The 19,444-nt window shown below is 43.9% G+C and overlaps 1 protein-coding gene across 2 annotated transcripts in view; it reads left to right on the forward strand.

Annotated features, from left to right (window-relative positions):
• Positions 1-6,067: 6,067 nt before the first annotated feature.
• LOC129047313 (solute carrier family 41 member 3-like) overlaps positions 6,068-19,444 on the forward strand; it is an 83,908-nt gene continuing 70,531 nt past the window's right edge. Inside the window, exon 1 of one of the 2 annotated variants that reach the window (XM_024244298.3) lies at positions 6,068-6,265. The gene's annotated coding sequence lies outside the window, so the exon portion shown is untranslated. The remainder of the gene's footprint in view (positions 6,266-19,444) is intronic. The other variant, XM_063721717.1, reaches the window with a different exon arrangement.

The raw sequence follows: 19,444 nt of genomic DNA on the forward strand, positions 1-19,444 counted from the left end.
ACCCCCGCTGGCAGGCCAGGCCGGCAGTGAGCGGGGCAGCCCCCCGGCCCTCAGGATCCCCGCCGCAGTCCAGGCCGGCAGTGAGTGGGGCAGCTCCCCTTGCCCTGAGGACCCCCGCTGCTGTCCGGGCCGGCAGTGAGCCGGGCTGCCCCACTGTCCTTTAGGACCCCCGCTGGCATGCCAGGCCGGCAGTGAGCGGGCCAGCCCCCCGGTCCTCAGGACCCCCGCTGCTGGCCAGGCCGGCAGTGAGGGTGGCAGCCCCACTGGTCCTCAGGACCCCTGCTGCAGGCCAATCTGGCAGTGAGCGGGGCAGCCCCCCTGGCCCTCAGGACCCCCGCTTCAGGCCAGGCCGGCAGTGAGCGGGGCAGCCCCGCTGTCCCACAGGACACCCTCCAGCAGGCCACGCCGGCAGTGAGCGGGGCAGCCCCCCTGGCCCTCAGGACCCCCGCTGCAGGCCAGTCCGGCAGTGAGCGGGGCAGCCCCCCTGGCCCTCAGGACCCCCGGTGGCGGGCCAGGCCGGCAGTGAGCGGGGCAGCCCCAATGGCCCTCAGGGCCCCCGCTGGCAGGCTAGGCCGGCAGTGAGCGTGGCAGCCCCCCTGGCCCTCAGGACCCCCGCTGCAGGCCAATCCGGCAGTTATCGGGGCAGCCCCCCGGCCCTCAGGACCCCCGCTGGCAGGCCAGGCCGGCAGTGAGCGGGGCAGCCCCCCGGCCCTCAGGAACACCCGCTGCAGTCCAGGCCGGCAGTGAGCGGGGCAGCCCCACTGTCCTTTAGGACCCCCGCTGGCATGCCAGGCCGGCAGTGCACTGGGCAGTCCCCCGGCTCTCAGGACCCCCGCTGCTGGCCAGGCCGGCAGTGAGCGGGGCAGCCCCAGTGGTCCTCAGGACTCCTGCTGCAGGCCAATCTGGCAGTGAGCGGGGCAGCCACCCTGGCCCTCAGGACCCCCGCTGCAGTCCAGGCCGGCAGTGAGCGGGGCAGCTCCCCTTGCCCTGAGGACCCCCGCTGCTGTCCAGGCCGGCAGTGAGCCGGGCAGCCCCACTGTCCTTTAGGACCCCCGCTGGCATGCCAGGCCGGCAGTGAGCGGGCCAGCCCCCCGGCCCTCAGGACCCCCGCTGCATGCCAGGCCGGCAGTGAGGGATAGCAAATTTGATAAGGCTTCTCAAGCAGTCGTTATGATTCTGTGGGAGGGGCATCCATGTAAAAGAGACCCCCTCAACCCCCAAATTTACCATGACTTGGGCAATAGGCATATTTGGTGGAAGGATATACCAGTTATCCTAAATCCAGTTATATGGCTTGCACATGAAGCATATTAACTGCTTCATCTGAGGTGCTTGTTTCACTTGGTATTTTATATGGAGAGCTGGGCAGTCCCCTTCTCAGGGCAAACAGACATTATGGTGGCATTTATCTGGTCCACTAGACTAACTGTTCTCTCAGGAATGACCTCTTCTGCATTTGGATCATATATACTCATTAGTGATTGTTCAATAGTGAGCTGTGGGGTGCTGCATCAACCCAAACAAGCTCTTAATTTCTGTAGCATTTAAAATTAAGGATTTTGTCCTTAAAGTGGTTATTTTTACAATCCACTATACATTTCTTTAAGAAGCCAATGATACAAATCTACAAAATGAAACAATTTCTTTATATTATACCCTCTGGTTTTGAATAGTTTTGCCTTTCCCCCACATTGACTATCTTTTTGATAGCCACAGGTCTGAGTTAACTTTTGTTGCTCTGGCTTAATTTGTTCTATTTAGTTTTATCTGTATATATTTTTTTCCTCATTCTAAAGCAACTCTTAAGTAGTTTTTTAACTAGAGAAGAAAAACCTACTTTCCTTTTTTAGCAAAATCAACATCCTTGTGTTTTATAAACTTCACCAAAAACATATTTTATGCTCCTATTTTAACTTTTAGTAATTCAAAATTTCCAGTGATAAAAACTGAGGTTTTAACATGACTTTAAGATTTTAAATTACTAGAGAGTTTTGAGATTAAATTTGCCAAATTAATTTTACCAAAGATTACCAAGATCATGTGAATTAAAGGTCATCTGAGCTAGCATCTACCAATCTGATAAGCACTTACATTTTTAAAGTTACTAGGTTAGAGCTCTTTCATGTAGTTTGGTAGTGAAATATCACTTCCACATGACACATATAAAGATAAAGATATAACAGGCATGCAGAATTAAAAGGTCTACAAGATCTAATTTTATTGGCCTGTTTTCAAAAAAACATTATCTCCCTTCAGATAATTTTGTTAATTATCCTGTAACTATTATTAAGTTACAGGAACCAACAAAAGGTGAAGGAGAGATCTATTATCCAAGGCCATTTCAAAAGAGAAAGAGCTGAACTTGTGAGATATCAATCTGCAGAATGTCAGAGACATATTATAGAGTTTACAAATTTAAAACTTATTACATTAAAAATAAGTCAATATTTGTAATAAAATATTGTTTTAGCCAATTAGTTTTGTATTAGTGTATTTTTTAAATATCAAAGACCCATCTCTAGAAAGACTACTATAATTTCTTCTTAATCATAGCCAACTGCATTATACAATCTTTTTTTTAAAACAAATTCCTTTTACTAACCTTATTACAACTTACATAGACCATTCACAACATGCTTAAATTTTCTATTCTGTCCTAAATATCTCTCTTTCTTGAACAACCTAGTCATTTTATTTTAGAACAAAAATTCACTACACAAGATTCTTTCTTATATAGTATCACTTTCCTTTTTACCTTCTTTACCAAAAATTACCTCTTTATGTCTTATCTTTCTCTACATCTCTTATTTCCTAGTTCCTTTTACCTTGCTTTATACATAACCTTTAAATAAGCTTTGAATTAGAAAAAGATATTTACCATTTAAAAAAAGTTTTCCTATAATTTTTAAATTGGAAATTACCCAGATACTTAATATTTATTAATAACCTGAGGTCCTAAATTATATGACGTTTATTTACAGACACTTATTCCATTACCTTTACCTGATTAATTTATTTGTTTACCTAGATTATTAACAAAAACTGTGACAGTCATTATTGAAGTTATTTCCCTGTTAACCATTTTTATAGCTGTGAATTTCAGGTGTTTACTTCAATAACGAACTTATGATTAAATATAAGAGTATTTTTTTCCAATAACTCATGATTTAGCTGTTTTCATTAAACCAACCATATTCCATGTCTTATTTATCAAAAAGTATACAAGCAAAGATCATTCTGTCTTGGGCTGGGTTTTATAGTTTTATAACCCTATGGCTAATCTTATAGTATTCTGAAGGAATAAGCATGAAGCTACTTGATCAATAAATGCAAACAAAAATACTAACAATTCTTAGAACATTTTAATTTTTTTTACCAATGATTTTAAAGACAGCTTATTTATTAAATATTTTACTTGTCATGTGAACTTGAAAAGCATTTGATTAGTATTTTTTGATCAAGTATTTAAGGGCTTTTATTTTTACTTAAGCTAATTAGAGCTCTTTTACATATTTTTAGTAGTGACACTTTGTGTACACAACACATAAATGCATAGCGTATTAGGCATGGCAACAGAAGTACATCTTATGTATTTGTAAGACCTCTTTTTCCCTTAGACTTTTAAATTCATGATAGCCTGTTTCATCACCCTAGGCAGTTGTCAGCTAAATAGTCCTACATTTGCATATTAGAGGAAACAACTCTTAGGTGAAAAATCAGATAGCAAAATTTACATCTCAAAGTACCAAGAGACAGTCTGGTGTGCTAGAGGGAAATTAAAATGGATTTAACTTGCCAATTAAACAAAATTATAGAAGTCTATTATAAAATCCTTTTAAATACACACACACACACGCACACACACACACAGATCCTATAGCTTTTACTTCAGAACTTTAGCCATGAGATAAATACAAATTCCCCAGCTTGCAAAAAAAAAAAAAAGAAAACAAAGAAAAAGAAAAATAGGTTAGATCCAAACGTGGTTTTTAATTTCAGTACAAAAGTAAAAGCAGATTTAAAGCAGGCAGAAAATATAGAGAAGAGAACTTAGGAAGTCTATGGTGTACAGGTCGACCTTAGGGCTCTTTTCCTTAATGTAAATGTGCACAAGGATCATTATATTTCCATTTTACATAAGCTCTGGCAAGTAGAGGCACCATAAAACCAACAGAGTGCCCAAAATGAGGTCATTCTCCTTGTTTTCTCCTCATTCTTAGATCATTTGTTTCCCACTTTTTTTTCTTAAAAGTAGGAACTGAGCTGTGGCCTAGGGTTTTTGTGTGGTGGATCAATGTGTGCTGCTTGTGGGCAGGACCCCACCATGTGTCACCACTGAGTCGTTTCCACCCTGTTACATGTCTCAGTTTCTCTCTCCAGAGGTCTATTACCTTTGAGAGGGCTCAAAATGATGGGTGATCAGTCCTTATATGCATTCCTGGACAAGCCATTTTTAAAATTAATTTTTGTTGGGGATTTCCCCATAGGGCTGCTGCATGTCACAGGATGTCAACCCCCCAGACACTCCCACAAGGCCCCCAGTCACCCAGGAGCACCTTTTGGCTGAGAGGAGCAAATGCCTTTCTCTTCAGAGTTGAGAAAACTCAGTCTCTCATTTACCTATGAAAACAACAGTTCAATTCCTCACACAAATGCGCAGACAAGCTGAATCAAGATTAATTTTGGGAAAAGAAGCAATAAAGAAAACCCTTTAGAATATGTCTCTGAACTAGAATTAGAATCCTTAACAACTTCCTAGGAGAAAAACCAGCTCACACTAAACGAAGGACTGTCAACCAAAGGGCAATCTGGGGCTCAGGAGGACTTACCAGTTCCATCGGGGGAGAAGCTAGAAGTCTGGGAGGCTTCAATGGGCCCCACTGGTATCTTAGCTCCGAGTTCAGGCAACTCCTTTGGGGTCCTGAGTCTTCTCTGATGCCCCACGTTGGGTGCCAAATTATTGTCGATGAAAAGAGTCAAACTCTGTAAAATATTTGAAGAGATTTATTGTGAGCCAAATATGAGTGACCACAGCCAGTGACACAGCTTTCAGGAGGTCTTGAGAACATGTGCCCAAGGAGGTAGGGGTGCAGCTTGGTTTAATACATTTTGAGGAGGCATGAGACTTCAACTTAAGTTCATTTAAGAAATAAATTTGTTTGATCCAGAAAAGCAGAAAAACTCAAAGAGGGGGAGGGTGGTTCTAGGCTATAGGTCAACTTAAACATTTTCTGGTTGAAAATTGGTTGAATTTGTCCAAAGACCTGGGATTAAAGAAAGGAATGTCTGGGTTAAGAGGTTGTGGAGACCAATGTGTTTTATCACGCAGATGAAGCATCCGGATAGGGTAGCAGGCTTCAGAGAGAAGAGGCTGTAAAATGTTTCTTATCAGACTTAAAGTCTGTGTTGATGTTAATGCAGGAGAGGGATAATGAGGCATGTTCGGCCTCCACTTCCCCTTATGGCCTGAACCAGTTTTTCAGGTTAAATTCTAAAAGCCCTGGCTGAGGAAGAAGTCCATTCTGATGATTTGGTGGTTGGGGACGCAGTGGGGTGGGGGTGGGGGGGTGCCTTATCGTTTATTTTTTGGTTTAAAATATAATGATATATTTTACCAAGTCTTGTGAACCATCAGGCCTCCCTCAGGCCCGGACTGGGAATTGCCAATTTCGTTAGGTGTGACCATAATACTATGAGAATGTTTAAAAAATAGGCCTTACTGATTAAACATACTGGAGTATTTAAAGGAGAATGTATCTACTGGGATGCTTTAAAATTACTCTGGGAAAAAAGGGAAAACGAAAGGCATGTGTGGGGTGAAGCACAGACTTCTTGTTGTTGTTTTTAAAGCAAAAGGCGGGTCCCAAGGGAAGTTGGCTGTCGGTGGGTTCCCGTTCTCTGTACCTTTCTAGCTTGGCAGCTCCATAATAAAACCCGCAGCCGAACGGGCGCCTCTCCCGTAGCGCTCCCGCGGGGGCGGCCAGTGGGGCCCCAGCTGCGAGGAGGGCCCGGACTCGCGAGCCTCGGTCCCCCACTTCCGTCCCCGCGATGCCCGGCTCCCAGCCCCCCGGGCCCCCGGCGGGGCTCTGCGCTGCCGGCGCTTGGGCGTCTGCTGCTGTCTCCGAGCGCCAAGTCGTCCGAGGTCCGGCCGCCCGGCCGGGGCGGGGCCAGGGAGGCCCGGCCTTCCCGCTTCCTGCCTGAGCCGCAGGCCCGCCCCTGCGTCCGCCGCCTGCCTCTTTCCAGCCGCCGCCTGGGAGGGGACCCGGTAAGCGCGGCCCTGTTCCGGGCGGGGTTGGGGCGGAAGGTGGGGTCAGCTGGGGCCCAAGAGGGGTCGGGGAGGCGCGCGGCAGAGGGCGCCCGGGAGGGGGTGTGCGGGAGGCGGGTGAGCCGGGCGCCGGGCCCTGGGGGCTCGGCGGGAAGGGGAGCCAGGTGGGGGCCGGGATTTGGGGGACTCGGTGGGGGAAAGGCGCGCGGGAGATGAGGTAAACCCGATGGGTCGGAGGGGCGGCCTGGGGCGGGGTGTGGCCATGCCTGGGGTAGGTCACGCCTCGGGGAGGCCGGGAGAGGACCCAGGCGCTGGGGGTCGCGGGGGAGCGGGCTGGTCCTACCCTGAGTTGTCTGAGGCCGCCCCACACCGCTGCGGTGTGCATTCAGCGGCCCTGTCTCCTCATTCCTGGCCTGCTCAGGGCACGGCTCCTGGTTGGATGTCACACGCGTGACTCCTGCAGCTGCCCGCAGCGCCCGCGGGCAAGGACCCCTCGCTGCCTCAACCAGACCTCCTGCCAGCCTCTGCCACAGGCTCAGCCCACTGTCCTGGGTGGGCTCGGTGCAAACCTCTGGTGAGGAAAACCTCCTGGGGGTGCCCAGCCGGGAGTCTCTCTCAGAGTCCCACACTCTCTTCATCCAGGAGAGCCGGTGGGATAGGTCTCTTTAAAATCCCATTATTTATTTATTTTTTCCTCTTCCGGTTTTTTCCATATGACTTTAGTGATCAAATCCCACTTTTTTTTAGAAGGCTTTTACACCAGTGGTTTTCAAACTGTGGTCCCAGGACCAGCAGCACTGCGTTTCCTGAGATCTGCTAGAAATGCGGGTTCCCCAGTCCCACCCTGACCTTCTAAATCCTAAACCTTGGGGGTGGGTTCTCATACTTGTCTTTAGCAGGTCCTCCTGGTGATTCTGACCATTGATCTGAAACCGTAGGGCTTTGAGGAGTCTGAACTGGGGTTGAGGATGGGCCAGGTGCCCTGTGATGATAATGCATTGACTCCATTTAATCTTCACAGCCCTACACAGTAGGTAGTATTACCCCATTTCACAGATTAGGCAACAGAGGTACAGAAAGTTTAATTTTTCCAAGGTCACAGACCTAGAAAGGGGAGGAGCTGGGATTCCAACCTTGGGTTCCGGCTCCAGAACATTCCCACTGAGGCGAGGTCCCCTGTGAAGGAGGGGGAGGGGTGAAGCCCAGAGGTCCTGGCGGCCTCCCTGCCAGGCAGAAACCATTAGTTCCAGAATCGCGACCAGTCAGGTACGTGGTCAGCAGTGGCCCTGCCTGCCTGCCTTTGGGCAAGCCCTGATCTGTGTGAGCTGCTGGGACCAGGCCCCAGGGCAGGATGTGTTCACACTGGGGTGCTGACCGGGCGCCCAGAGTCCTGGGTCCAAGGCCAGCCTCACAGGGTGACACAGGGATGCTTCTGGGTGACAGAGTGTCCGTTTCCTCCTCAGTCTGATGGGGGCAGACACCCCCAACCCCATGCTGGCAGCTGGGAGGGTGGGCAGCCTTACAGACTCAGGCGTGGCTCTGACCTGTGGCCCCAGGTGGGCCAACGACCCACCCTGCCCTGCCCTGCCCAGCTCAGCCCCTTTCAAGGCACAAGGGTCTCTGACCACTGCCCCATAGCAGGGTTTCTCGGCCTCCACACTACTAACATTTGGGGTGGGGCAGTTCTTTGTTGTGCTGTCCTGTATCACCCCCTCTGTCGGGACAACCAAAACCATGTGCAGACATTGCCCAGTGTCCTCTGTGGGGACCTTGGAGGCGATGCCTTCACTGGCATCTTCTGGCATCTTGGCTCCTCCCTGGGGCTCTGGGATTAGAGGTTTCCTGGCCCACAGCCCACTTTCCCACAGGATCCTCCTCCAGCCTGTGCTTGGTTGTTCATCTGCACGAGGTGTCAGTGACACAGGGACATTGGAGCATGTTCTCCTTGCAAACACTCCAACATTCAGGTGGAACTGAGGGGCCTTTGGCCGCGTCCATAGCTGTGAGATCCCCCACCCTGCAAGGGGCACAGAGCAGGTGGGAATGACTGTGGTGCTGACGCCAGCTGGGCCCTGCTCCCGGGTCACCCTGGCTAGGCCTTCCTCTGGCACCATGTGCAGGCGCAGTGAGGGTGGACCCAGGGCTGGGGCTCTCTAGGTACAGCTGCATGCGTGTTCCCAGCGCGAATCACGGATCAGGGCTGCGCCAGCACCTGCTGCTCTGGTGTTTGCTGTCACCAAGCACAGTGGCTGTGCACTCTTGGGTTAACCTCCTCAGGCACGCGTGTGAGTGACTCACCAAGACTGTGGCTGAGTGAGGATGTGTGGCCTGGAGTGGTCACTGCCCAGTTGCCTCTGGCAGAGGCAGACCCAGAGCCCTGTGGCTGTGTTCCAGGCCCTTATCCCCACCCCTTTCCCTAGTGGTGGCGAGGTGAGGTGCCTCACACCAGGTTCATTTATTTATATTAAAAAAATTTTATTGACACATAATAGATGTACATATTTTTGAGTTGCCTGTGATAATTTAACACGTTCATGTAACTTGTAAAGATCAAATCAGTGCAATATAGACATCCATCATTTTAGAGATTGGTCTTTTATTCTAGAAACATTTGAATTCTAGCTATTCGAAATATAAAATAGATTATTGTAAACTATAGTCACTGTATTGATTCATCAAACACTATTTCTTATTTCTTCCATCAAACTGTGTATTTCTAGCCATTAACCATCCCCCCTTCTTCCTGTCACGCCACAGGCTTCAGTAACCATTGAACTTTCTACCTCCTTGAGATCCCCTCCTTCAGCTCCCACATATGAGTGAGGCCATGTGATGTTTGTCTTTCTGTCCACGGCTTATTTCACTGAATGTAATGACCTCCAGTTCCATCTATATTGTTGTAAATGACAGGATCTCATTCTTCTTTATGGCCGAATAGTACTCCATTGTGTATATGTACCACATCTTCTTTATCCTTTCATCTGATATGGAAACTTAGGTTGATCCGTATCTTAGCTATTGTGAATAGTGCTGCAAGAAACATGGGGTACAGATATCTCTTCAATATCCTGGTTTCCTTTATTTTGGATACGTACCCATTAGTGATATTGCCGGGTCATATGGTAGTTCTGTTTTTAGTTTTTCTTTTTTTTTTTTTTTCTTCAGAGATGGAGTCTCGCTCTGTTGCCCAGGCTAGAGTGCAGTGGCACAATCTCAGCTCACTACAACCTCCACCTCCTGGGTTCAAGTGATTCTCATGCCTCAGCCTCCCAAGTAGCTGAAACTACAGGTGTGTGTCACCACACCCAGCTATTTTTTGTATTTTAGTAGAGATGGGGTTTTGGCATGTTGGCCAGGCTGGTCTTAAACTCCTGGCCTCAAGTGATTCTCCCACCTTGGCCTCCCAAAGTGCTGGGATTACAGGCGTGAGCCACTGCATCTGGCTTGCTTTTAATTTTTAAAGGAACTTCCATACTATTCTCCATAGTGGCTAAACAAGTTTACATTCCCACTAACAGTGTACGAGGAATGCTTTCTCCACATCCTTACCAGTGTCCATTATTAGCCTGTCTTTTTTATAAAAGCCATTTAAAATGGGGTGGGATGATATCTCATTGTGGCTTTGACTTGCATTTCTCTCATGATTAGTGATGTTGAGTACTTTTTGCATATATGTGAGCCATTTATGTCTTCTTTTGAGAAATGTCTATTCAGATCTTTTGGCCATATTTTAATTGGATTTTTTTTTGATATTGAATTGTTTGAATTCCTGGTACTATATATTCTGGTTATTAATCCCTTGTGAGATGAGCGGTTTCAGATATTTTCTCCCATTCTGTGGATTATTTTTTTACTTTGTTGTTTCCTTTGCTGTGCAGAAACTTTTTAGCTTGATGTAATCCCACTTGTCTATTTTTGCTTTGGTTGCCTGTGTTTTTGAGGTCTTACACAAAGTCTTTGCCCAGACCAATGTCCTGCAAAATTTCCCCAATATTTTCTACTAGTAGTTTCATGGTTTTAAATCATATAAGCCTTTAATCCATTTTGATGTGATTTTTTTAATATAGTGAGAAATAGGGGTCTAGTTTCATTCTTCTGCATATGGATATCCTGTTTTCCCAGTCCATCTATTGAAGAGACTGTCCTTTCCCCAGAGTAGGTTCCTTGTGCATTTGTCAAAAATGAGTTGGCTGTAAGTGTGTGGATTTATATATAGGTTCTCTCTTCTGTCCATTGGCTTATGTGTCTGCCAGTACCATGCTGATTTGGTTACTATAGCTTTGTAGTATATTTTGAAGTCACTATGATGCCTCAAGCTTTATTCTTTTTGCTCAGGATTGCTTTGGCTATTTGGGGTCTATTGTAGTTACATATAAATTTTAGAATTGTTTTTTCTATTTCTGTGAAGAATGACATTGGTATTTTGGTAGTGATTGCATTGAATCTGTAAATTGCTTTGGGTAAAATTGTCATTTTCATTGAAATTCTTCTGTTCCTCAAACCTAATGTATCTTTCCATCGGCTTTCATTTTTATTTCCCTAACCTTTTCTCAGGTGGCTGTCTAGGCTGCCTTTGTGTTTCTCCAGCTGAGCTCTTGTTCCCATCCTGTGTCAGTTTCTCCATGGTTTTCTCTGTAGGAGTTCTTCATTCTTTTGCACACTTATCCTTTGTCTCTTGTATTGGGTCCAACTATTTTCTCCTAGACTCTTGCTTGCTTTTAAATTTTATTTAGAAGATTTGTCCTACAGAATATTTAAACTTTGATGTAGCTAAATTAATCATTTTTCCCCTTTGGTTTTTGCTTTCAATTTTGTGTGTGTATGTGTGTCCCTTACCCTTAAGGAATTTAAATCCCTGAGAGGGTGTGTGTGTGTGTGTGTGTGTGTATGTGTGTGTGTTTGTGTGTTTCCCTTACCTTAAGGAGTTTAAATCCCTGATTTAGGTTCAAATTTTTTTCTGACTGTCCACTTCCCTGGTTGCTCAGGACATCCAAGCCCTGCCTTTCTGGCAGAGGGAGCTGGGAAAAGTTAACCGCCTCTCTTTGTTCCTGTCTGTAAGCCTTGGGCATCTGGGTGCCTGTAGCATTGCTTAGGTGACCACTGGTCTTGGCAAAAACAGTTTGCATCAGGAGAAGAGGAGGGGAGGTGAGAACACACTGTGGACATGATTCTTTGTATAATTTTGCCATGAAGAGGAGGAGGGGAATGAAGTGAGAGCTAGCTTGAGGTCAAGGCTGGATTTATAGAGGCAGATCCTAGAGCAAGTTTCTGTTCTCATCAGATGATCCCACAGAGGTAGAGGGGAGAAACTGAGGAGGCGGGAGAGAGGGGTTCCTTGTAGGTGCGACCCCTTGAGAGGACCCCGGTAGGGTCCCAGGCCTAGGGGAGACACTGGCCTTTCTGGTGCTCTTTTAATCCTCTGTTTCCTCTTCTGTGTAAAGTGGTGGATAGTCTAGCCTTCCCACGGTCCTGTGAGGATTAGACGTAAAGGCATACTGCACAGGTCATTGGTAGCTGTGTCTGTTATTTTTTGAAAAGATTAGGGATCTGGCACTGCAGGGACCCCGTGATCCCCACCCTGTTCTGCCAAGCATCCTTCCTCTTCATAGTTCTGGGGCTGCCACCCAGAGAAGCAGAGTGGGGCCTGGAGAGCCAGCCGATAGCTCAGCTCTGTGTGGTACGGGTTCCTCCCAGTGTGGGCAGGGTCCAAGTCCTCCTCCTCTCCTTTCTTCTCCACTAGCTGTCTCTCCATGATCTCCAGGCTTCCAGTGTGAGCCTGGCTCAGTTTTACCGGCATTACTACAGAGGATGTGATAGGAATTTAAAGAAAATGGCTGGTCTGGCCGGAGGGGTCAGGCTGGAAGGTTGAAGACGAGAAGGTCATGAGGAAGGTGGAATGGGTTCTGCTGTTAGGACCTAAGGGATGCAGCAGTGGCCTTGCCCAGCCAGGAGAGTGGCCATTCCTGCCTGTGGGAGTGGAGCGGAGAGTTGGAGGGGCCTGGTGTGGTGAGAGGGAGGCATTTTCTGCCCCTGGCATTGGGCCCATGCAGGTCCTTCAGGGAGGTGGGAGGCAGGTGGGAGTAAGCACTTCCCATCTCTGTTTATTGCCTCTTGGAGCCACACCGGTGCTGCCTGGGCCCAGGTTCTCTGGGCTGGATGAGGGGCACCGTTCCTACTGCCGAGGGTGCCACCGACTGGAGATGCCTCCCTGTGCCCTGTCGCCACTGCACGTCGCGGTCGCCCAGGCCGGCGGCTCGTTTGCTAACTCATCACCTGCTCCATTCAGGCCCCTGAAAAGGAAGCATGGAGGAGGCAGGAGGCGCCGTGACTCTCCCCTTCTCCCTGCTGCAAGGCATAGCGTGGGGCACACATCCCTGTTCAGTTCTTCCATCAGCTCCTCCTGAATCCATAAATTCCCTGGGAAAATGTTTTACCAGCAGTTGGGTGGCATAAGCCTACCACCTCATTCCTTGCCTGAAACTGTGACTGACAAGCAAGGATGACAAACAGGCATGTAGACATCTTACTGAACACGGGCCAGAGATGTATACATTCTATCAAATAAAATCCAAGATCTAGAACATGGATTAAAAAAAACCACAGTGAGTGTGTGGGCCTGTGTCTGTGTGGGTAAACATTGGAAGGATATACAGTAGACTTGCACTGATTATTTTGGAATAGTGAAATTGTCAGTGATTTTTAAACAGCATTATTTTATTTATTTGTTTGTTTATTTATTTATTTTTGAGACAGAGCCTCACTCTGTCCCCTAGGCTGGAGTGCAGTGGTGCGATCTCGGCTCACTGCAGCTTCCGCCTCCCGGGTTCAGGTGATTCTCCTGCCTCAGCCTCCCGAGTAACTGGGACTACAGGTGTGCATCACCACACCTGGCTAATTTTTTGTATTTTTTGATAGAGATGAGGTCTTACCATGTTGGCCAAGCTGGTCTCAAACTCCTAGCCTCAAGTGATCCACCTGCCTCTGCCTCCCAAAGTGCTGGTATTACAGGCGTGAGCCACCGTGCCCAGCCTCGTTATATTATTTTGTATTGTCTAAATTATATTTTTTATTAACACATGTCACTTTTGTCGTTAGAAAAATAATCCAGTTATTTTCATTTTGGAAAGGAAAGGAGGCTGAGGTGGTTTATTGATTGTAGAATAGATGAAGAGACTGTGGGGCAGTCATACAGTTCAGTTTTCTACAGCAATAAAGTAGATTCAGCAGCATGGCTGAATCTCAGAAATCTAATGTCAACTGAAAGAAACTGGACATGAAAAGAATCCGTGGAGTGTTACTTTGTTGATCTAAATCGCAAAGTAGGCCAAACTCAGCTGTAACACTTAGGGCTGCACACATTGTAAAACTAAAGAAAAAATAAAACAGATGGAGAAATGGTCGTCCCGAGTGAGGCTAATGTCACCTCTGGTAGGGAGGGATGAGTTGTTATCAGAGAGGGGCTCAGAGTGGAGAGGCTGGTCATGCTTTGCTTCTTGAACTTAGTGGGAGTATAAGGGTGATTGCTTTAATATTATCTCATAAATGATTCATAATTTTATTATTGTGATATACAGTTCATACCATAAAATTCACCCCTTTTAAATGTACAGTTCAGTAGAACAGAAAACTCATATTCACACAAAGACTTGCACATGAATAGTCATAGGAGTATTATTTATAATAGCCCCAAAGTGGAAATAACCCAAATGTCTGTCACTCATTAGTGGGTAAGCAAAATATGATAAGTGCATATAATGGAATATTACCCAGCTGTAAAAAGGAATGAAGTACTGATTCATGTAACAACATGGATGAACCTTGACAACATTATGTTAGGTGGTATCTTACTGTGGTTTTGATTTGCATTTTTCTAACAATGAAGCTGAGCATCTTTTAATGTTAAGTGAAACCATCGTTTCATGTGCTTATTGGCCATTGTACATCTTTGGAGAAATGTCTGTTCAATTCCTTTGTCATTTAAATTGTCTTTTTATTGTTGAATTGTAAGTATTCTTTATGTATTTGGGATACTAAACCCTCATTAGATATAATGATTGGCAAATACTTGCACATTTTGTGGATCGTCTTTACTTTCTTGAGAGTGTTCTTTGAAACACAACTTTCAAATTTTGATGAAATCCAATTTGTCAATTTTTTCTTTGGTTGCTTGTACTTCAGATATCACTCTAAGAAACTGTTGCCTAATCCAAAGTCCCTGGGATTTACACCTGTATTTCATTCTAAGTGTTTTAGGTAGTTTTAGCTCTTATGTTTAACTCTTTAAGCCATTTTGAGTTAGTTTTTATATGTGGTTTGAGGTAGGGGTTCAAATTCATTCTTTTGCATGTGAATATTCAGTTGTCCCAGCAGCATTTATTGAAGAGACTACTCTTTCCCCATCCAGTGGTTTTTACACCTTTGTCAGAAATCCATTGGCCATAGATGCATGAATTTATGTATAGACTCTCAGTTCTGTTCTATTAATCTATATTTCTATTCTTTGCCAATACCAAGTTTTACAATAAGTTTTGAAATTAGGAAGTCTGTGTTCTCCAACTTCATTCTTTCTTTTCAGGATTGTTCAGGATTTTCTGTTCCCTTGCATTTCCATTTGCATTTTAGAATCAGCTTGTCATTTTCTCCAGAAAGAAAGAAAGAAAGAAAGAAGGGAGGGAGGGAAGGAGGGAGAAAGAAAAAAAAGACCACTGGAATTTGAGTAGGGATTGTATTAAACCTGGAGATCAATGTTTTATGGTTTTCAGGGTACAAGTTTTGGGCTTCTTTTTTTAAATTTGTTCTGAAGTTTTCTTCATTTCTTGCATTTCTGTTGCAAATGCAATTGTTTTATTTATTTACTTTTAGATTATTCATTATTAGTGTATAATGCATTATTAGTGTATAAAAAATTCATTATTAGTATATAAAAAAAAATTCATTATTAGTGTATAAAACTGGCCGGGTACAGTGGCTCACAGCTGTAATCCCAGCACTTTGGGAGGCTGAGGCAGGAGGATCAGTTGAGCCCAGGAATTTGAGACCAGCCTGGGCAACATAGCAAGACCTCATTTCTACAAAAAATAAAAAAAATAGCCAAGCATGATAGCATATACCTGTAGTCTCAGCTGCTCAGGAGGCTGAGGTGGGAGGATCACTTGAGCTCAGGAGTTTGAGACCAGCCTGGGCAACATAGCAAGACCCTGTCTACAAAAAATAAAATATTAGTCGAGCATGGTGGAATATGCCTGTAGTCCCAGCTACTCAGGAGGCTGAGGTGGGAGGATTACTTGAGCCTAGGAGGTTGAGGGTGCAGTGAGCTATGATCGTGCCACTGCACTCCCGCCTGAGTGACAAAGTGAGAGCCTGTCTCAAAACAACAAAAGCAAAAACAACCAAACAACCCAAAAACCCAAACAACAACAAAACAAAAAAACTGACTTTCGTGTATTGACCTGCGTCCTCCAGTCCTACACCTTGCTGAACTTGCTTACTGGCTGTAATAGTTTGTGTGTATGTGGATCCCTTATGATTTTTTACGTATAAGATTATGTCATCTGTAAACAGGGATAATTTTACTTCTTCCTTTTCAAGCTGGATACGTCTCATTTCTTTTCCTTGCTGAACTGTGCTGGCTAGAACCTCAGGTACAGTGTTTAATAGAATTGGCAAAAACAGGGATTCTTGTCTTCTTCCTAATCTTAGTGGGAAAACTTTCAGACTCTCGCTAAGTATGTTAGCTTTGGGTTTCTCACAGATGCCCTTAATCAGGATAAGGACATTCCCCTCTATTCCTCTTATCATTATCAAATATCCTTCTTTGTCTGTGGTAAGAATTCTTGTCTTAATGTCTAGAAATAGAAGGGAATGTCCTCATCCTGACTAAGAGCATCTGTGAGAAACCCAAAGGTAACTTTTTAAAGTGTTTTTATCATGAAAGAGTGTTGGATGTTGCCAAATGCTTTTTCTGTGTCTGTTGAGCTATGTTTTCTCCCCATTATTCTATTAATTTGGTGTATTACATTGATTTTCATATATTGAACTAACTTTGCATTCCTGAAATAAATCCCACTTGGTTATGTTGTAAAAGTCTTTGTATGTACTAGTGGCTTGAATTTATTAGTATTTTGCTGAGGATTTTGTGCCTGTATTCATAACACACATTGGTCTGTAGCTTTCTTGGGTCGTCTTTATACTGGTCTCATACAAGCAGTTGGGAAGTGTTCCCTTCTCCAATTTGTTGTTGAGAGTTTATGAAGGATTGGTGTTATTTTTTTTTAAATGCTTTGTAGACTTCTCTAGTGAAGCCATCCGGTCTTAAGCTTTTCTTTGTGGGAAGTTTTTTGATTACTAATTCAATCTTTTTAATTGTAGATCTATTAATATTTTTTATTTCTTCATGAGTCAGTATTACTAGTTTGTGTGTTTCTAGAAATTTGTACATTTCATCTAGGTTTTCTAATTTTTTTAGCTTTATTTATTTTTTAATGTTTAGGTTCAGCGGTACATGTGTAGGTTTGTTATAAATTAGGTATCATGGGGGTTTGGGTACAGATTATTTTGTCACCCAGGTAATAAACATAGTACCCAATAAGTAGTTTTTTGGATTTTTTTTTTTTTTTTTTTTTGAGACAGGGTCTTGCTCTGCCACCCAGGCTGGAGTGCAGTGGTGCAATCTCAGCTCACTGCAACCTCCGCCTCCCATGCTCAAGCGCCTCCTGCCTCAGCCTCCTGAGTAGCTGGGACTACAGTTACACTCCACCATGACTGGCTAATTTTTGTATTTTTTATAGAGGGTTTCACCATCTTGCCTAAGCTGGTCTTAAACTCCTTAGCTCAAGCAATCTGCTTGCCTCGGCCTCCCAAAGTGCTGGGATTACAGGCATGAGCCACTGTATCTGGCCAGATAGGTAGTTTTTTGATCCTCTTCTCTCACCCTCCGTTCTCAAGTAGGCCCGGTGTCTGTTGTTCTCTTCTTTATATGCATGTGTACCCAACATTTGGCTCTCATTTATAAGTGAAACGTGGTATTGGGTTTCTGTTTCTGCATTAGGTTGTTTAGGATTATGGCCTACAGTTCCATCCATGTTGTTGCAGATGACATGATCTTGTTTTTTCATGGCTGCATAGTATTCCATGGGCATATGTACTACATATTCTTTATTCAGTCTTCTGTTGACAGGCATTAGGCTGATTTTATGTCTTTGCTATTGTGAATAGTGCTGCGATGAACATACCTGTGCATGTGTCTTTATGGTAGAATGATATATATTTCTTTGGGTATATACCCAATAATGGGATTGCTGGGTTGAATGGTACTTCTGTTTTAAATTATTTGAGAAATCACCTCCACTGCTTTCCACAATGGCTGAACTAATTTACTAATTAGTAAATTTACTAATTTACTAATTCCTACAAGCAGTGTATAAGCATTCCCTCTTGTCCACAACCTCACCAGCATCTGTTATTTTTTGACTTTTTAATAATAGCCATTCTGACTGGTGGCTTTTCCAATTTGTTGGCTTACAATTAATCATATATTCTCTTATAGTTATGTTTAGTTTTGGTTATAATGTTTCCTCTTTCATTCCTAATTTAACTATTCGAGTCTTCTGTCTTTTTTTCTTCATCAGTCTACGTAAAGGATTGTCAGTTTTGTTGATCTCTTCAAGGAGCCAACTTTTGGTTTTGCTGGCCTTTTGTTTGTGTTTATGTTTTTTTTTTACAATTCTCTTTCAGTTATTACCAGTCTAATCTATATTAATTCTACTTTTTTGGGTTTAGTTTGCTCCTCTTTATCTTAAGGTGGAAGATTGACTTATTAATTTGTTCATTTCTTTTTAAAGAAATTGATACGTATAGCTATAAACTTCCCTCTAAGCACTGCATTAACACATGCCATGATTTTTTGGCATGTTGTATTTTCATTTTCATTCGTCTCAAAGAAATTTCTAATTTATCTTGTGATTTTTGTCTTTGACCCATTAGTTATTTAAGAGTATGAGCTGGGCGTGGTGGCTCATGCCTGTAATCCTAGCACTTTGGGAGGCCGAGGTGAGCGGATCACTTGAGCTCAGGAATTTGAGACCAGCCTGAGCAACACAGCAATATCCCATCTCTACAAAATTTTAAAAAATATTTTAGCTGAGCATGGTGGCACACACCTGTAGTCCCAGCTACTTGGGGGGCTGAGATGGGAGGATTACATGAACCCCAGAGGTCTAAGCTTCAGTGAGCTGTGATCATGCCATTGCACTCCAGCCTGGGTGCCAGAATAAGACCCTATCTCAAAAAAAAAAAAGAAAAAGTTGTTTAATTTCCGCATATTTATAAATTTCCCAAATGTCCTTCTGTTATTGATTTCTAATTTTATTTTGTTGTGGTTGGAAAACATATTTTGTATGATTTCAGTCTTAAATTATTGAAGTTATTTTTCCTAAGATAGATCAAGCCTGCAAAATATTCCGTGTGCACTTGATAAGATTGAGTATTTTGCTATTGTTGCACGGAGTGTTTTGTATAGATGTGTTTGATCTAATTGGTTTATAATGTTATTGAAGTCTTCTTTCTTTTGTTGATATTCTGTCAAATTGTTTTACCAATTATTGGAAGTGAGGTATGTCCAATTATTATTATTGAATTGTCTTTTTCTTCCTTCAATTCTGCCACTTTTATGTATTTGGCGGCTTTGTTGTTAGGCATATGTATGTTTGTAATTGTTAAAGCTTCTTGATAGATTGACCCTTTTATCATTATCAAATATGCTTCTTTGTCTGTAGTAAGAACTCTTGTCTTTACGTCTGTTTTGCCTGATACTATTAATAGTATTAAAGCCACTCCAGTTATCTTTTGGTTACTGTTTAAATGGTATATTTATTTAAATCCTTTTACTTCCAACCTATCCATTTATACTTAATGTAATAATTGATAAGATGGGATTTATGTCTGCCATTTTGCTATTTGTTTTCCATCTGTCTAATGTCTTTTTTCCGTTTCCCCGTTACTGCATTGTTTTGTACTAAGTAGATCTTTCCTAGTGTATCACTTTTATTCACTTGTTATTTCTTTTTTATTTATTTATTTATTTATTTATTATTATTATACTTTAGGTTTTAGGGTACATGTGCACAATGTGCAGGTTAGTTACATGTGTATACATGTGCCATGCTGGTGCGCTGCACCCAC

The sequence above is a fragment of the Pongo abelii genome, chromosome 2, assembly GCF_028885655.2.
Source record: "Pongo abelii isolate AG06213 chromosome 2, NHGRI_mPonAbe1-v2.0_pri, whole genome shotgun sequence".
NCBI classification, from domain to species: Eukaryota; Metazoa; Chordata; class Mammalia; order Primates; family Hominidae; genus Pongo; species Pongo abelii.